Source organism: Ranitomeya imitator, chromosome 3, assembly GCF_032444005.1.
Source record: "Ranitomeya imitator isolate aRanImi1 chromosome 3, aRanImi1.pri, whole genome shotgun sequence".
Lineage (NCBI taxonomy): Eukaryota > Metazoa > Chordata > Amphibia > Anura > Dendrobatidae > Ranitomeya > Ranitomeya imitator.
The window spans coordinates 41,716,937-41,736,519 of NC_091284.1; positions in this window are offsets into that span (position 1 = coordinate 41,716,937).

The window sequence follows — 19,583 nt, forward strand, 5'->3', positions numbered from 1 at the left end:
GTGCCGCCTGCGCTGAGCCTCAGACAGCACAGGAGGATGGAGGAGCTGAGAAGAAGTGAGTACTTGTGAGAAGTCTTTTGAGGGATCAGTGGGTCTCAGGACCTGGACATCCCACCAATATGCAGCACATTTAACGAGGAAGAATAGAAAAGATTTAGAAGAAATGGCAATGTCAGATAGTAAGCACATCTTCACCAGGAACATGCTATTGGTATAATGTGACTCTCAGAAGAGGCAATACATTTCTACCATTTCTACATTTGTAGTCAGTAGTTTGCAGAATTTCCATGTCGTCATCAGTCATCACCCAAAAATATTACAAAAAAATAATGTTACAAAAGTCAACAACACATCCTGATAATGTTCTGCACATAAAGCTGCTCATATAGTGAAATCAATCAAAGCGGAAGCAAATCGCAGACAACAGTTTATGGGCAAATCTCTGCATTGTGCAAATATAACATCCCATCTGATTGTAATGTATGTATATAAAGACAGCCGAAGAAATAAAAGCATCTGACAGCGCTCGGTGAGAGCTTTATATCTCCAGCACCGCTGGAATACGCCTGTCATTCATCACCAGTCATCACCTATGTTTAATCCTCAGCAGCGGCGTACAGTGATTATCATTGATTATTTATAAATCTCCGGCCCTTTCTCTCCACAACGGGATAATAAATACCCGGATATAATACACAGATAACAACACATGCAAGAGGTGGAGAAGACGGCTGATGGCAAACGCCATAACACTCCATAACATGGCAAATCAGTGTCACACAAACTGGAACCTTCATTACTATTTCCTGATATATTGTTATGCAGCGGCCTGAAGACTTTCCCTTGATACAAACCTGTGGCTTTCTGTCTGATGCAAAACTATAATTCCCATCATGTCCTGGCAGCAGCATTTAGTACTCTATCTGCCTCATATCTATCTATCTATCTATCTATCTATCTATCTATCTATCTATCTATTTATCTTTCACGCAACAGAGAGGAGCCAGAAGACCGCAGAATCTGATTTCTCCTACTCCTGCACTGATTAGGAGCACTTCACCTTAATATTAAACAGTGCAAGTTTCTTTTTGCATTGCAGGGGTTAATTTGCTCAGTTGAGAGCTCCTGGAAGCTTTCCTGCATTAAGGCTCTCAGCTGTTCACTGTTAGCCATTCCCATCTCCTATATAATCTGGGTCCAGGCTAGCACTCGTTGTCAGAGCTAGCTTATGCTGCATGGCTGGAGGTTATTGTTGGTGGTTATTGGAGAAGGCATTTGGTGGATTTATCTGTGACTGTTGCTAGGTTTTGAGTGTGTGATAATTCCCTTCTCCTACTTTGGTTTAACCTCATCCTCTACTCCCCGGTGTTTACCTATGTTGTTTGTGTGAGTATATTTGTATATTTTCCATTATCCCTGTTCGTATTACCTTGTTAGTCTGGTTGGTATATTACGGTACACTACTACTCCCCTCTTCCCTGGGTGGGGGAAGGGTACAGACTGAGGGCGGATTCAGGAGCTAAGGCAAGGTACGGGGCCCCGGCGTCTTCACCATCAGAAGTAATCCAGGGAGCATGGCGAGCTAGGGCACCCCTAGCATTAGGTACAGTGAAGGGGCCCCGGGTCTATCTATTATCTATTTATCTATTATCTATCTATCATCTATCTATCTATTATTATCTATCCATCTATCTATTATCTATCATCTAACTATCCATTATCTATTTATTATCTATCCCATATCTACTATCTATCTATCTATCTATCTATCTATCTATCTATCTATCTATCTATCCATCCATCCATCTATCCATCTATTATCTATCATCTATCTATCTATCTATCTATCTATCTATCTATCTATCTATCTATCTATCTATCTATCCATTATCTATTTATTATCTATTCCATATCTACTATCTATCTATCTATCTATCTATCTATCTATCTATCTATCTATCTATCTATCTATCTATCTATCCATCTATCTATTATCTATCTTCGTTCTTTTTGATCTAATATCTGTCTCCCAGCTTCATTTCCATCTGCTATTTGTTCTGCTTTCTCTGCTGCTCCCATTAGTTTTCTCGCCTTTTTTATAGATACCTATATTGGAATTCTTTACATTGCACATTAATAAAGGTGCAGAGAATAAAACAACTAATTGTAAGATGTTCCGAAGCGCCGCTGTTATTAACACCCAGTTCCAAACCTTGTGAAATATTCCTCATTCTTCTCTGATCGTCTTCACGACTAATTGATAGCAGAAATTTGCAGTGTGGCAATGCGTGAGGGTCTTTTTGAAGTATACTGATTTCATTATCTTTGTCTTTTGTGCGGTTGGTTTTATTAGATGCACATAATTATTATGCTTAAACCAACCGCATTAACTCAGCATGGGGATAATGACAATAATCGAGCTGATTCCGAAGTCTCCGGATATGGAAATCACAGCCAATTGTGGTTCTTTAGACCATCCTGCTATATAAAGGCGCATTCGTGAGACGAGTCAGGAGCTATGACCATGAGACTTCCAGTGGGCTCGGCAGTCCACCATTAAAATCTACATGCAAATGATTGGTTAACTTAGTACGCTTATTGGGACAGGTAAAGGGGCAGTCTCCCTAACAATGTTTGCCACCAAATCACAGAGTCATTGATAAATGTGTGATTGGTGGGTGTCCCATCCCACCGAACACAATAATGGAGCGTTCAAGTGATCGTTCTCTCATGTGTGGCCACCACTCCAGTGTCTGTCTACAGGAGCTTTGGACACGCAATCCACCTCCTCAATAGGCACCACATGAGGTCAACATATGATCTCTCCATTGGTGCCAAGCCTCCTCTTTTTTATACAGTTGTCTACATCGTCACCCGGCACAACTTCCCTCTAAAGGGCCAGGCCCCCCTTAGAGGCAGCGGCATCCCCCTCTACACAGTAGACTGTCTACTCCGCCACCAATCTACATGGAATTAGGGGTGACGCAGAAGGCAAAAAGTGCTTATAGGGTACGGTCCATTCATCTTTCATAATAAATTAGATGTAAAGCGCCTTGAACTGATCAACGATCAGTATCTGTATATATCCTGGCCAGTGCATCGAGTGTGGGGAAAAAGATGATATAGTGGACCAAGTTCTAAAGGAAGATGAAGTATAGGAGCACTGAGAAAAGTTGGATTAGTAAGGCGATATGATAAACCAGCCTTTTTAGGGCAAACTTAGGAATTCAAGAGATTAGCTAGGGTAGAGCATTCCAGAGAAATGGTGCAGCATGAGAGAAGTCTTGGAGACAAAATAATAAATAATAACTTACTAAAGATGTGTCTCCGATTTTTTTCCATGAACAACTCGGTCCGAGGAATAAATCAGAGATTTGCGCAGCCCCATAAAATATCATAGGTACAAGTGAACCAGAGAACTCGTACGAGAAAATTGGTTGCGTGCACGAGCCCGTACAGTCAGAATAAACTGTACAGGTTTTTTGATCTTCAAAAAAATAAATGAATTAATGAATTTCTTTATGGACACGGTGAAAAGAAAAGTGACGTATTTTTACTGAATCTCCAGGACTGGACTAGGTGCACGCAGTCCTCCGACCTCAGGTCCATACTAGGAAATTATATTACATGTAGCGAGGCGTGATGTCAGACCGCAGCACCAGTAAAGGATGTTATGTATAATATGGGCTGATTATCTCCTATCTCGCTGAGGGTTCTGCTTCTGAATCATATAATTATCATCTCTATCAGCTGGACTTATTATACAGAGAACATCATCAGGGCTCTCATTTTCCTCGTTTAGTCATTTCATGGACAGGAAGAAGTTTTTTCAGCTGAAACGAGTAAGCTATTGTCATTTGTCGATCATTTAAAGGGAGCCTGTCATGTTTCCAGACACTATTTACCTGCAGATATGGGGTTAATTTGCAGTTTAATAGTGTAACAATGCAAAACCTACAAGAAACAAAATGAGCAAAAACCTTGCTGTAACTAAAAAAGTGAAAAGCAAATGCATTTAAATAACACAGGGTTCTTAGTAATACTGTTTTTAATCAAAAATAACATCAAAGCTGTCCGACCGTCGACAAGGTGACTCTGATAGGGACGGTCCTACGCTGTCTAATATTAAAAACCTTACCATGTGTCAGAGTTGACCTCAGTGTGTGAAGAAGGGCAGACAAAAGGACCGGGTTCCGACCTGTGGACACCAGTGTGGGGAAGCCTTTAAATCCAAATTCCAGCTCAGGAGAGGGAGGCCACACTCCGGCTTGCACAAAATGCAAAAACACAAAGAAAAAACACAAAAATTGAGCTCGGTTTAAGTTGGTATAAATGCAGCATATAAACGCATGTTCACATTGGCCCTAAAGCAAGCAAAATCTACAAGAAACAAAATGATAATAGCGTAAGTCCAGATACGCTACAAGACATAGAGGGGTCTAGACATGAAGAATATAGAGGTCCGACTACCCCTTATTACACCACACCATCAGAAGGCGTTTGCATGACATTAAGCTAGGAGATGCATGAAAAGAAGCTGCGGAGACACCATCACGTGTTTCTCGACGCAAGCAGTGAATAGCCAGGCCTTTCCCCGGGAAGGAACAACCACGGGAAGGGCAGCATCCTATGAAGGAAAGCCACCTATGCCAAGCATGGTATCCATCCACAGACAGCTGTTTCGGGGTTTTTGCCCCTCATCAGTGTGGAGTAGGAATCTGGCTATTAGGAGCAGTGCCTAGTAAAAAGGCTACAAAGGCACAGATGATTGGCCTCGGGGAGACCAAAACATCCAACACCGCGGAGACACCATCACGTGTTTCTCAACGCAGTGATTCCAGAACACTGCCCCCATCCCTTATGGGAAATATGCAGATGCATGAAAAGAAGCTGCGGAGACACCATCACCTGTTTCTCGACGCAAGCAGTGAATAGCCAGGCCTTTCCCCGGGAAGGAACAACCACGGGAAGGGCAGCATCCTATGAAGGAAAGCCACCTATGCCAAGCATGGTATCCATCCACAGACAGCTGTTTCGGGGTTTTTGCCCCTCATCAGTGTGGAGTAGGAATCTGGCTATTAGGAGCAGTGCCTAGTAAAAAGGCTACAAAGGCACAGATGATTGGCCTCGGGGAGACCAAAACATCCAACACCGCGGAGACACCATCACGTGTTTCTCAACGCAGTGATTCCAGAACACTGCCCCCATCCCTTATGGGAAATATGCAGATGCATGAAAAGAAGCTGCGGAGACACCATCACGTGTTTCTCGACGCAAGCAGTGAATAGCCAGGCCTTTCCCCGGGAAGGAACAACCACGGGAAGGGCAGCATCCTATGAAGGAAAGCCACCTATGCCAAGCATGGTATCCAATTGTATCAATTGTGGATGGATACCATGCTTGGCATAGGTGGCTTTCCTTCATAGGATGCTGCCCTTCCCGTGGTTGTTCCTTCCCGGGGAAAGGCCTGGCTATTCACTGCTTGCGTCGAGAAACACGTGATGGTGTCTCCGCAGCTTCTTTTCATGCATCTGCATATTTCCCATAAGGATGGGGGCAGTGTTCTGGAATCACTGCGTTGAGAAACACGTGATGGTGTCTCCGCGGTGTTGGATGTTTTGGTCTCCCCGAGGCCAATCATCTGTGCCTATTAAGCTAGGAGACACACATCCAGCTACAGGTGATTTGTTGACCTCATGCCACCACTCTCAAAAGCAGAACAAGAAGACAATGGAGGAAGGAATGGAGGTCTGTCTTCCTCATCAACGAGTCCTGCTTTTGTCTTGGACACTAATAACCAAAGATTGCTCTTGAGACCAACGTCCAACATTGGACAACGCCATGAAGAGATCTTCATAAAGAAGCATCTTTTGGGTAGTGTGGCATAATGTAAGGTATTTGGACCCCTCTTGTCTTTATTCCATTAGTGACATGACATTACATTGATTTGGTTTTGGAACCAGTGGTGCGGCCATTTCTCCAAAGTGTCCCAGGAGCCATTTTTCAACATGACAATGTCAGGCCGTTCTTCTGTGAGCAGCCTACGTGGCCTAAACGTTCTACCATGGCCTGCAGCATCTTTGAACTTGTCTTCCATCAAGCACATCTGGGGCGTCATTAATGGGCAATTGCACAGGAGCTGCCAGCAGTGGATCTTGATGATTTGACCAAGTGCATTCAGCGCTGCCGAACCTCCCTCAGACGACCATTCATATAAGTGACATCCTGTATAAACCCCACAGGGGCTGATTTCATGGCCCACCTTTTGCTTCAGTGTGCTCACAGACCTGATGGTTGGTACATACAGTAGATGATGTGCTTCTGCGTTGTCTAGAGGCGCACCCTACTATACTGGCTTCTATGCAGGTGCATCTCTGTATGATAGCCCACAGGAAATTGCAAAAAAATTGATGGGAACATTTAGGAAACATAGAACCATAAATTCCTTGCATCAAACCAATGAAATATTATATACACATTGTACCTCCAATATCACGACTCATCCTGAGTCACCGACCAATGCCCAACAAGCCTCGGGTTCCCGAAATCGGGAAGAACAGCAAAACTGATTGTAGCAGCGTTTGTTGGAGAAGTGAATGTTTTCAGCCGCCGGTATTGATTTGTGCCGTTATGACTTGACCATTTCATATGAAATGTTTGTACACTAGTAAAATGAATCTTCTAAAACCGGATCCCAGCACGTGCCAATGTCTGACAACCACCATCATCTGATAGAGACACATGACAGCATTTCCATCTGTGCCCTGGTCAAATATAGAACCGCTGGGGGATTACAATGGCGGACTACCGGCAGGAGCAGGGGAAGCGCAAGGACCTGAAAGCTTCTACATTCCGAACCACAGTGGAACATGGAATGTTTGGGGGGGACGATTTAATTTGATATTTTGCTGCAGGAAAAATGTGCAGGTAACTGTATAACATAGGGTACCATGAGGCTACCAAAGTGGGAGTCACTCCTCCTCTGTACAGTCCCTGATTACCGGTGGGAGTGCCAGCAGCCACCACTAGAGGGAGCTTAGGCTTACAGGATATTGTATTATTATTGGGTTTAATTCATATACAGTATGTACATAAAACAGGAGAACATGAAGTATGATGGTTAAAATAGTTAATTTTTATTAAATACACAAATTAACCATATATATTCTTTTATAAAAAGAAAAATGAAAAAAACAGAAATGAATGACAGTCATGAGTTGTCAAAAGGTAGTGATTCCCTATAAGTGCATACAATACTAAATATCATGTATCAAGAAATGTCTCACATCAAGTGGCATAAAAAGTATGCTACTTTCATGGGGGAAGTTTGCCAATACATAGGGTAAAGTTTATATTGCCAATAAGTAGAAAGACCAGAAGCAATAAATATTTAGGGCATAAATAGACCTCTACAGCGTTTAACATGAGATACAGTATCTCAGGGCAGGTTTTTTGTGCTAATATACAGTATGTAGTATACTCCCCCTTAGTGGTGAATGCACGCAGCCAGTTTTTCGAATAAACTATGTTCATAAACAAATAACTGTGCCATTTTTGCATTGCAATGTGTGACTTTTTGCTGTTGTCATACACAGTATATTGTAAATTCCTAACTTCTCCTTAGTGAAGACTCCAGACAGTAAACTCTTAAGCTTCTCCTATCGGTGACTGCAGACAGTAAACTCCTAAGCTCCCCCTAGTGGTGACTACAGACAGTAAACTCCTAAGCTCCCCCTAGTGGTGACTACAGACAGTAAACTCCTAAGCTCCCCCTAGTGGTGACTACAAACAGTAAACTCCTAAGTTCCCCCTAGTGGTGACTACAGAAAGTAAACTCTTAAGCTTCTCCTATTGGTGACTCCAGACAGTAAACTCCTAAGCTCCCCCTAGTGGTGATTACAGACAACAAACTCCTAAGCTCCCTCTAGTGGTGACTACAGACAGTAAACTCTTAAGCTTCTCCTATCGGTGAATCCAGACAGTAAACTCCTAAGCTCCCCCTAGTGGTGACTACAGACAGTAAATTCCTAAGCTCCCCCTAGTGGTGACTACAGACAGTAAACTCCTAAGCTCCCCCTAGTGGTGATTACAGACAGTAAACTCCTAAGTTCCCCCTAGTGGTGACTACAGACAGTAAACTCCTAAGCTCCCCCTAGTGGTGACTACAGACAGTAAACTCCTAAGCTCCTCCTACTGGTGACTACAGACAGTAAACTCCTAAGCTCCCTCTAGTGGTGACTACAGACAGTAAACTCCTAAGCTCCCCCTAGTGGTGACTGCAGACAGTAAACTCCTAAGCTCCCCCTAGTGGTGACTGCAAACAGTAAACTCCTAAGCTCCCCCTAGTGGTGACTGCAGACAGTAAACTCCTAAGCTCCCCCTAGTGATTACTGCAGACAGTAAACTCCTAAGCTCCCCCTACTGGTGACTACAGATAGTAAACTCCTAAGCTCCCTCTAGTGGTGACTACAGACAGTAAACTCCTAAGCTCCCCCTAGTGGTGACTGCAGACAGTAAACTCCTAAGCTCCCCCTACTGGTGACTACAGACAGTAAACTCCTAAGCTCCCTCTAGTGGTGACTACAGACAGTAAACTCCTAAGCTCCTCCTAGTGGTGACTGCAGACAGTAGACTCCTAAGCTCCCCCTACTGGTGACTACAGACAGTAAACTCCTAAGCTCCCCCTAGTGGTGACTACAGACAGTAAACTCCTAAGCTCCTCCTAGTGGTGACTGCAGACAGTAAACTCCTAAGCTCCCCCTAGGGGTGACTGCAGACAGTAAACTCCTAAGCTCCCCCTAGTGGTGACTCCAGACAACAAACTCCTAAGCTCCCTCTAGTGGTGACTACAGACAGTAAACTCTTAAGCTTCTCCTATCGGTGTCTCCAGACAGTAAACTCCTAAGCTACCCCTACTGGTGACTACAGACAGTAAACTCCTAAGCTCCCCCTAGTGGTGACTACAGACAGTAAACTCCTAAGCTCCCCCTAGTGGTGACTACAGACAGTAAACTCCTAAGCTCCCCCTAGTGGTGACTCCAGACAGTAAACTCCTAAGCTCCCCCTAGTGGTGACTACAGACAGTAAACTCCTAAGCTCCTCCTAGTGGTGACTGCAGACAGTAAACTCCTAAGCTCCCCCTAGTGGTGACTGCAGACAGTAAACTCCTAAGCTCCCCCTAGTGGTGACTCCAGACAACAAACTCCTAAGCTCCCTCTAGTGGTGACTACAGACAGTAAACTCTTAAGCTTCTCCTATTGGTGACTCCAGACAGTAAACTCCTAAGCTCCCCCTAGTGGTGATTACAGACAGTAAATTCCTAAGCTCCCCCTAGTGGTGACTACAGACAGTAAACTCCTAAGCTCCCCCTAGTGGTGACTCCAGACAGTAAACTCCTAAGCTCCCTTTAGTGGTGACTCCAGACAGTAAACTCATAAGCTCCCCCTAGTGGTGATTACAGACAGTAGACTCCTAAGCTCCCCCTAGTGGTGACTACAGACAGTAAACTCCTAAGCTCCCCCTAGTGGTGACTACAGACAGTAAACTCCTAAGCTCCCCCTAGTGGTGATTACAAACAGTAAACTCCTAAGCTCCCCCTAGTGGTGACTCCAGACAGTAAACTCCTAAGCTCCCTCTAGTGGTAACTACAAACAGTAAACTCCTAAGCTCCCTCTAGTGGTGACTACAGACAGTAAACTCCTAAGCTCCCCCTAGTGGTGACTACAGACAGTAAACTCATAAGCTCCCCCTAGTGGTGACTCCATACAGTAAACTCATAAGCTCCCCCTAGTGGTGACTACAGACAGTGAACTCCTAAGCTCCTCCTAGTGGTGACTGCAGACAGTAAACTCCTAAGCTCCCCCTAGTGGTGACTGCAGACAGTAAACTCATAAGCTCCCCCTACTGGTGACTACAGACAGTAAACTCCTAAGCTCCCTCTAGTGGTGACTACAGACAGTAAACTCCTAAGCTCCCCCTACTGGTGACTACAGACAGTAAACTCCTAAGCTCCCTCTAGTGGTGACTACAGACAGTAAACTCCTAAGCTCTTCCTAGTGGTGACTGCAGACAGTAAACTCCTAAGCTCCCCCTACTGGTGACTGCAGACAGTAAACTCCTAAGCTCCCCCTACTGGTGACTACAGACAGTAAACTCTGTTATGATAGGCAATTCAGGAACACAATGTACATAGCGATCAGAGCACACACAGTGATCTGACAACAACCCAAAATAACAGAACGAGCTCTGAGACGTGGGAACTCTGTAGACCGCAATTCCTGATCCTCTCCAAACACAACTAGAGGCAGCTGTGGATTGCGCCTAACGCTCCCTATGCAACTCGGCACAGCCTGAGAAACTAACTAGCCTGAAGATAGAAAAATAAGCCTACCTTGCCTCAGAGAAATACCCCAAAGGAATAGGCAGCCCCCCACATATAATGACTGTGAGTAAGATGAAAAGACAAACGTAGGGATGAAATAGATTCAGCAAAGTGAGGCCCGATATTCTAGACAGAACGAGGATAGGAAAGATAACTTTGCGGTCTACACAAAACCCTAAAGAACACCACGCAAAGGGGGCAAAAAGACCCTCCGTACCGAACTAACGGCACGGAGGTACACCCCTTGCGTCCCAGAGCTTCCAGCAAATAAATAGACAAGCTGGACAGAAAAAATAGCAACAAATAGCAAAGAAGCACTTAGCTATGCAGAGCAGCAGGCCACAGGAATGATCCAGAGAAACACAAGTCCAACACTGGAACATTGACAGGAAGCATGGATCAAAGCATCAGGTGGAGTTAAGTAGAGAAGCAGCTAACGACCTCACCAGATCACCTGAGGGAGGAAACTCAGAAGCTGCAGTACCACTTTCCTCCACAAACGGAAGCTCCCAGAGAGAATCAGCCGAAGTACCACTTGTGACCACAGGAGTGAACTCTGCCACATAATTCACAACAGTACCCCCCCCCTTGAGGAGGGGTCACCGAACCCTCACCAGAACCCCCAGGCCGACCAGGATGAGCCACATGAAAGGCACGAACAAGATCGGGAGCATGGACATCAGAGGCAAAAACCCAGGAATTATCTTCCTGAGCATAACCCTTCCATTTAACCAGATACTGGAGTTTCCGTCTTGAAACACGAGAATCCAAAATCTTCTCCACAATATACTCCAATTCCCCCTCCACCAAAACCGGGGCAGGAGGGTCAACAGATGGAACCATAGGTGCCACGTATCTCCGCAACAATGACCTATGGAATACGTTATGGATGGAAAAAGAATCTGGGAGGGTCAGACGAAAAGACACAGGATTAAGAACCTCAGAAATCCTATACGGACCAATAAAACGAGGTTTAAACTTAGGAGAGGAAACCTTCATAGGAATATGACGAGAAGATAACCAAACCAGATCCCCAACACGAAGTCGGGGACCCACACGGCGTCTGCGATTAGCGAAAAGTTGAGCCTTCTCCTGGGACAAGGTCAAATTGTCCACTACCTGAGTCCAAATCTGCTGCAACCTGTCCACCACAGTATCCACACCAGGACAGTCCGAAGACTCAACCTGTCCTGAAGAGAAACGAGGATGGAACTCAGAATTGCAGAAAAACGGTGAAACCAGGGTAGCCGAGCTGGCCCGATTATTAAGGGCGAACTCAGCCAAAGGCAAAAAGGACACCCAGTCATCCTGATCAGCAGAAACAAAGCATCTCAGATATGTTTCCAAGGTCTGATTGGTTCGTTCGGTCTGGCCATTAGTCTGAGGATGGAAAGCCGAGGAAAAAGACAAGTCAATGCTCATCCTACCACAAAAGGCTCGCCAAAACCTCGAAACAAACTGGGAACCTCTGTCAGAAACAATATTCTCTGGAATGCCATGCAAACGAACCACATGCTGGAAGAACAAAGGCACCAAATCAGAGGAGGAAGGCAATTTAGACAAGGGTACCAGATGGACCATCTAGAAAAGCGATCACAGGCCACCCAAATGACTGACATCTTTTGAGAAACGGGAAGGTCAGAAATAAAATCCATAGAGATATGTGTCCAAGGCCTCTTCGGGACTGACAAGGGCAAAAGCAACCCACTGGCACGAGAACAGCAGGGCTTAGCCCGAGCACAAATCCCACAGGACTGCACAAAAGTACGCACATCCCGCGACAGAGACGGCCACCAAAAGGATCTAGCCACTAACTCTCTGGTACCAAAGATTCCAGGATGACCAGCCAACACCGAACAATGAAGTTCAGAGATAACTCTATTCGTCCACCTATCAGGGACAAACAGTTTCTCCGCTGGGCAACGATCAGGTTTATTAGCCTCAAATTTTTGCAGCACCCGCCGCAAATCAGGGGAGATGGCAGACACAATTACTCCTTCCTTGAGGATACCCGCCGGCTCAGATAAACCCGGAGAGTCGGGCACAAAACTCCTAGACAGAGCATCCGCCTTCACATTTTTAGAGCCCGGAAGGTACGAAATCACAAAGTCAAAACGGGCAAAAAACAACGACCAACGAGCTTGTCTAGGATTCAAGCGCTTGGCAGACTAGAGATAAGTCAAGTACTTATGATCAGTCAATAGCTCCTTCAAGCCAATGACGCCACTCCTCGAATGCCCACTTCATGGCCAGCAACTCTCGGTTGCCCACATCATAATTTCGCTCAGCAGGCGAAAACTTCCTGGAAAAGAAAGCACATGGTTTCATCACTGAGCAATCAGAACCTCTCTGCGACAAAACAGCCCCTGCTCCAATCTCAGAAGCATCAACCTCGACCTGGAACGGAAGAGAAACATCTGGTTGACACAACACAGGGGCAGAAGAAAAACGACGCTTCAACTCTTGAAAAGCTTCCACAGCAGCAGAAGACCAATTGACCAAATCAGCACCCTTCTTGGTCAAATCGGTCAATGGTTTAGCAATACTAGAGAAATTGCAGATGAAGCGACGATAAAAATTAGTAAAGCCCAGGAACTTTTGCAGACTTTTCAGAGATGTCGGCTGAGTCCAATCATGGATGGCCTGGACCTTAACAGGATCCATCTCGATAGTAGAAGGGGAAAAGATGAACCCCAAAAATGAAACCTTCTGCACACCAAAGAGACACTTTGATCCCTTCACAAACAAAGAATTAGCACGCAGGACCTGAAAAACCGTTCTGACCTGCTTCACATGAGACTCCCAATCATCCGAGAAGATCAAAATGTCATCCAAGTACACAATCAGGAATTTATCCAGGTACTCTCGGAAGATGTCATGCATAAAGGACTGAAACACTGATGGAACATTGGCAAGTCCGAACGGCATCACTAGATACTCAAAATGACTCTCGGGCGTATTAAATGCAGTCTTCCATTCATCGCCTTGCTTAATTCGCACCAGATTATACGCACCACGAAGATCTATCTTTGTGAACCAACTAGCCCCCTTAATCCGAGCAAACAGGTCAGATAACAATGGCAAGGGGTACTGAAATTTAACCGTGATCTTATTAAGAAGGCGGTAATCTATACAAGGTCTCAGCGAACCATCCTTCTTGGCTACAAAAAAGAACCCTGCTCCTAATGGCGACGATGACGGGCGAATATGCCCCTTCTCCAGGGATTCCTTCACATAACTGCGCATAGCGGTGTGCTCAGGCACGGATAAATTAAACAATCGACCTTTTGGGAATTTACTACCAGGAATCAAATTGATAGCACAATCACAATCCCTATGCGGAGGTAGGGTATCGGACTTGGGCTCATCAAATACATCCCGGTAATCAGACAAGAACTCTGGGACCTCAGAAGGGGTGGATGACGAAATTGACAGAAATGGAACATCACCATGTACCCCCTGACAACCCCAGCTGGACACCGACATGGATTTCCAATCTAATACTGGATTATGGACTTGTAGCCATGGCAACCCCAACACGACCACATCATGCAGATTATGCAACACCAGAAAGCGAATATCCTCCTGATGTGCAGGAGCCATGCACATGGTCAGCTGGGTCCAGTACTGAGGCCTATTCTTGGCCAAAGGTGTAGCATCAATTCCTCTTAATGGAATAGGACACTGCAAGGGCTCCAAGAAAAACCCACAACGCCTAGCATACTCCAAGTCCATCAAATTCAGGGCAGCGCCTGAATCCACAAATGCCATGACAGAATATGATGACAAAGAGCAGATCAAGGTAACGGACAGAAGAAATTTTGACTGTACCGTACCAATGGTGGCAGACCTAGCGAACCGCTTAGAGCGCTTAGGACAATCAGAGATGGCATGAGTGGAATCACCACAGTAGAAACACAGACCATTCAGACGTCTGTGTTCTTGCCGTTCAACTCTGGACAAAGTCCTATCGCACTGCATAGGCTTAGGTTTAATCTCAGGTAATACCACCAAATGGTGCACAGCTTTACGCTCACGCAAGCGTCGACCGATCTGAATGGTCAAAGACATAGATTCATTCAGACCATCAGGCATAGGAAATCCCACCATGACATCTTTAAGGGCTTCAGAGAGACCCTTTCTGAAAATCGCTGCGAGCGCAGCTTCATTCCATTGAGTGAGTACAGACCACTTTCTAAATTTCTGACAGTATACCTCTATCTCATCCTGACCCTGACACAAAGCCAGCAAATTTTTCTCTGCCTGATCCACTGAATTAGGTTCATCGTACAGCAATCCGAGCGCCAGGAAAAACGCATCAATATTACCCAATGCAGGATCTCCCGGCGCAAGGGAAAATGCCCAGTCTTGAGGGTCACCACCACGCAAAAAAGAAATAATAATTCTCACTTGTTGAGCTGGGTCAGCAGAGGAGTGAGGTTTCAAGGCCAAAAACAGCTTGCAATTATTTTTGAAATTCATAAACTTGACTCTATCACCAAAAAACAAATCAGGAATAGGAATTTTTGGTTCTAACATAGGCTTCTGAACCACCAAGTCTTGAATCTTTTGTACATTTATAACGAGATTATCCATTGAAGAGCACAGACCCTGAATATCCATGTCCACACCTGTGTCCTAAACCACCCAAATGTCTAGGGGAAAAAAAAGACAAAACACAGTGCAAAGAAAAAAAATGGTCTCAGAACTTCTTTTTTCCCTCTATTGAGAAACATTAGTACTTTTGGCTTCCTGTACTGTTATGATAGGCAATTCAGGAACACAATGTACATAGCGATCAGAGCACATACAGTGATCTGACAACAACCCAAAATAACAGAACGAGCTCTGAGACGTGGGAACTCTGTAGACCGCAATTCCTGATCCTCTCCAAACACAACCAGAGGCAGCTGTGGATTGCGCCTAACGCTCCCTATGCAACTCGGCACAGCCTGAGAAACTAACTAGCCTGAAGATAGAAAAATAAGCCTACCTTGCCTCAGAGAAATACCCCAAAGGAAAAGGCAGCCCCCCACATATAATGACTGTGAGTAAGATGAAAAGACAAACGTAGGGATGAAATAGATTCAGCAAAGTGAGGCCCGATATTCTAGACAGAACGAGGATAGGAAAGATAACTTTGCGGTCTACACAAAACCCTAAAGAAAACCACGCAAAGGGGGCAAAAAGACCCTCTGTACCGAACTAACGGCACGGAGGTACACCCCTTGCGTCCCAAAGCTTCCAGCAAAACAAATAGACAAGATGGACAGAAAAAATAGCAACAAATAGCAAAGAAGCACTTAGCTATGCAGAGCAGCAGGCCACAGGAATGATCCAGAGAAACACAAGTCCAACACTGGAACATTGACAGGAAGCATGGATCAAAGCATCAGGTGGAGTTAAGTAGAGAAGCAGCTAACGTCCTCACCAGATCACCTGAGGGAGGAAACTCAGAAGCTGCAGTACCACTTTCCTCCACAAACGGAAGCTCCCAGAGAGAATCAACCGAAGTACCACTTGTGACCACAGGAGTGAACTCTGCCACAGAATTCACAACAAAACTCCTAAGCTCCCCCTAGTGGTGACTACAGACAGTAAACTCCTAAGCTCCCCCTAGTGGTGACTAAAGACAGTAAACTCCTAAGCTCCCTCCAATGTGGTGACTACAGACAGTAAACTCCTAAGCTCCCCCTAGTGGTGACTGCAGACAGTAAACTCCTAAGCTCCCCCTAGTGGTGACTCCAGACAGTAAACTCCTAAGCTCCCCCTAGTGGTGACTACAGACAGTAAACTCCTAAGCTCCCCCTACTGGTGACTACAGACAGTAAACTCATAAGCTCCTGCTAGTGGTGACTGCAGACAGTAAACTCCTAAGCTCCCCCTACTGGTGACTACAGACAGTAAACTCCTAAGCTCCCCCTAGTGGTGACTACAGACAGTAAACTCCTAAGCTCCCAGAAGTGGTGACTACAGACAGTAAACTCCTAAGCTCCCCCTAGTGGTGACTACAGACAGTAAACTCCTAAGCTCCCCCTAGTGGTGACTACAGACAGTAAACTCCTAAGCTCCCCCTAGTGGTGACTGCAGATGGAAATCTTTATGCTCCCGCTATTGGTGACTCCAGACAATAAGTTCCTGAGCTTCCCCTAGTGATAGAAACAGAAAGTAATCTCCTAAGGTCCTCAAAGTGGTGACTCCAGACAGTAAGCCCCTTTGCTCCCCCTAGTGGTGACCCCAGGATTTAGATTCAGTTAATGATATTAATGGAAGTGGGAGCCTTGAAATCACTCTTACATCATTCACTTTGTGCATCAACGCGTGAATTTTGCAGAACTTCAGACATCATGCTGCAGAGACTGGGGAAGAGGTAAGTAATTTTGTTTTTTTAAATCAGTCGTACTCATTGAGAACATTATACTGTGTGGAGAGCTGTGAAGAAGATATTATATGCTGTGGGGACATTATACTGTGTGGGACACATACTGTGTGGAGGGCTGTACTGGGCCATTATACTGTATCTGGGGGTCATTACTCTGTGTGGAGGCCTCTGTGGGGGCATGAAACTATGTGAAAGGCCATTATGCTATATAAAGGGATGTGGGGGCATTATACTGTCTGAAAGGCTGTGTGGGAGCCTGGGAGCAATTATACTGGGTGGGGGCTATTATACTATGTGGAAGGCTGCGTGGAGGCCCCATCATTTTGTATGGAGGCCATTTTACTGTGTGGGGATCATAATACTGTGTGGAAAGCTCTGTGGGCATCATACTGTTTGGTGGACTGTGTAGGGACATCATACTTTGTGGGGGCATGATTCTGTGTTTGGAGAACTGTATGGGCATCATACTTTGTGGGGTGGGGTACTGTGGGGACCATCATAATGTGATTGCGGGACCTGTGGGGACATCATTGTGTTGGGGCACTGTGTGAGCATCATACTGTAAGTGTGTAGGGCACTATGTAGAATTTCACTGTGGGGGTATCATACTGTGAGGTGGGCACTCTGGGGGCATCATACTATGTTTGGGGAACGCTTGGACATCATACTTTGTGGTGTGGGGTACTGTGGGGGCAATCATAGTGTATGTGAGGGAACTGTGCATTTGGAGGGTACTATGGAGGATTTCACTATGGGGGTATCATACTGTGTGGGGGGAGGCACTTTCATTGGCATCATGCTTTATTAGGGCCATAAATGGGGTATGTTAGTGGATGGGAACACGAGAGGGCTACAATAGGAACAAAATAACTTTGTATGCGCTGTACACTTGGGAGATACGCTATTCTGGGACTACTCCTCTACATTGTGACCCAGTCGTAATTTTTTTGTTTACAGTTTTTCGGAGGGTGTGGGGCAGCAGTCCCCCAGCATTGCAAAGCTGCAGTGCTAACCACGATGCTCAGTGGTTAGCACGTTTATTGGACATTTATTAAACTTTGAATGTTGCCAGAAAGAAAGTAAAATATTATTTTGGGGTATATAAGAGTAACCTTAGTGTTTATCACTACACTAATATACAGCTAGCCTAATGGCCCCCATACACATTAGTCAGTCTTCTGTCTATGGGGGGCCTCCCAACTCTCCTCCGACCTGATGGCAGGGAGGACAAGGATCAGCCCCGTCTGTTTGACTATAAATCTTTGAGAGCTTTGACCCCTATAAAATATATATTAGCATTAACATTCTTATTACCAATAATAGTAATAATAATAGTGAAGAATAGATATTAAGTCATAAAGTCATATTTAATAAACAGCGATAGGCTTTTGCTTTCGGCATTTCCAACCTTCTCCAATATACGGCTTTGAATAAAGATACTCGATAGAATATTTTCTTCGACAAAATTAAACTTTTTTTTTTTTGTCTCGAGCCACGAAGCAAAATCTCAGAATTCTGCGTTAAAGCTCTTGTCAGATCGTGTATTCCAATTACTTCTTTTCACTCCTAGAAACAGAAGTAAAATTCGAGCCTCCAGCTTGTAATGTATTCCTGCGATAGCGTCTATTTCCCCGGTAGCTCTCGGGCTTCGCAAATGTTGCAGTGACAATAGATTTGATTTACATACGTCATAGCAAACAATAATGTATTGTAACCTGCCGGAGACGCGGAAAAAGCTGACGGCCATGGGGACTTTATTATTTCTAAAGAAACATGTATTATTGTTGTTGGATCTCGATTTTTTTTTTTATTTCTAACTGGTGCGTTGGTGTAAATGGAGAAATATTGTGTGAACAGCGACTGGTGGCAAATCCAGCTGCGTGCGAGATACAGTCCTCGCAAGGTAATTGTCATAGTATATTCCGCCAGCCGCAGTGTTAAAGGTAATGTATCTGGCTGATTACTTCAGCCCTTGGGTAAGAGCTAACTGTTTGCTATTCCGCAATTGGAAAGCACGAAAGCTAAATGATTCCTGTGGAGAGTGTTCTCTCTCGTACAAGAGGCAAAAAATCAGGAGGAGACAAAAAAAATAAGGCTGGATGAATGTCATTTCATCATTATTTAATTTAGTAAAGAGTTATTAAAAGTGGTTGTCTGCTGTTGCAACCCTTAATATGGGGTGGTTCCGCCATTCACAAGCCAAAGTGGAGAGCAGCTCCATATCTGGAGGGCCCAACATATTTACGCATTAAAAAATATATTTCAATAGCTGCCGTATAATATGCTGTTTTTCCTGCGGAGGCGCTGTTGGGAAATTAAACTATTGCTACTGTCACGATTCCACCACTCACAGTGTCTAAAAGGCACTGTGAGTGACAGCTCAGCCACCCTATAGGATCTGTCTGATTTTTGTTGCTAAACCTTGGATTTGCCTTTTAACTGCTCGTTTGTATTATCCCTTTTGCCTTTGGAGCACTTTGACCTTAGTTGCCTGACCCCGGACTTTGCCTCTGACAATGACTTTGTCATTGACATACCCTTCTGGCTTTCAACCTTGGACTCCTTCATTTCTCAGCCTCCCAGCTTGCCCATGAGAAGTGACTCAGCAGCACAGCTACCAGGCGATTCTTCTCATTACAGGAGGTAAATGAGGGGGTCAAAGGAATAGGAAAATATGGGGTACTTGTGATCTGTCTATTGATAGGGGACCAATCTAAGAAATGTGGGTGTCTAAATGGACCAGTTACTTGAAGAAAACTTATCACTTGCTCAAAAAAATTTAGTTGATACCATTTTGCAATTCATATTTGTTATCGTTGG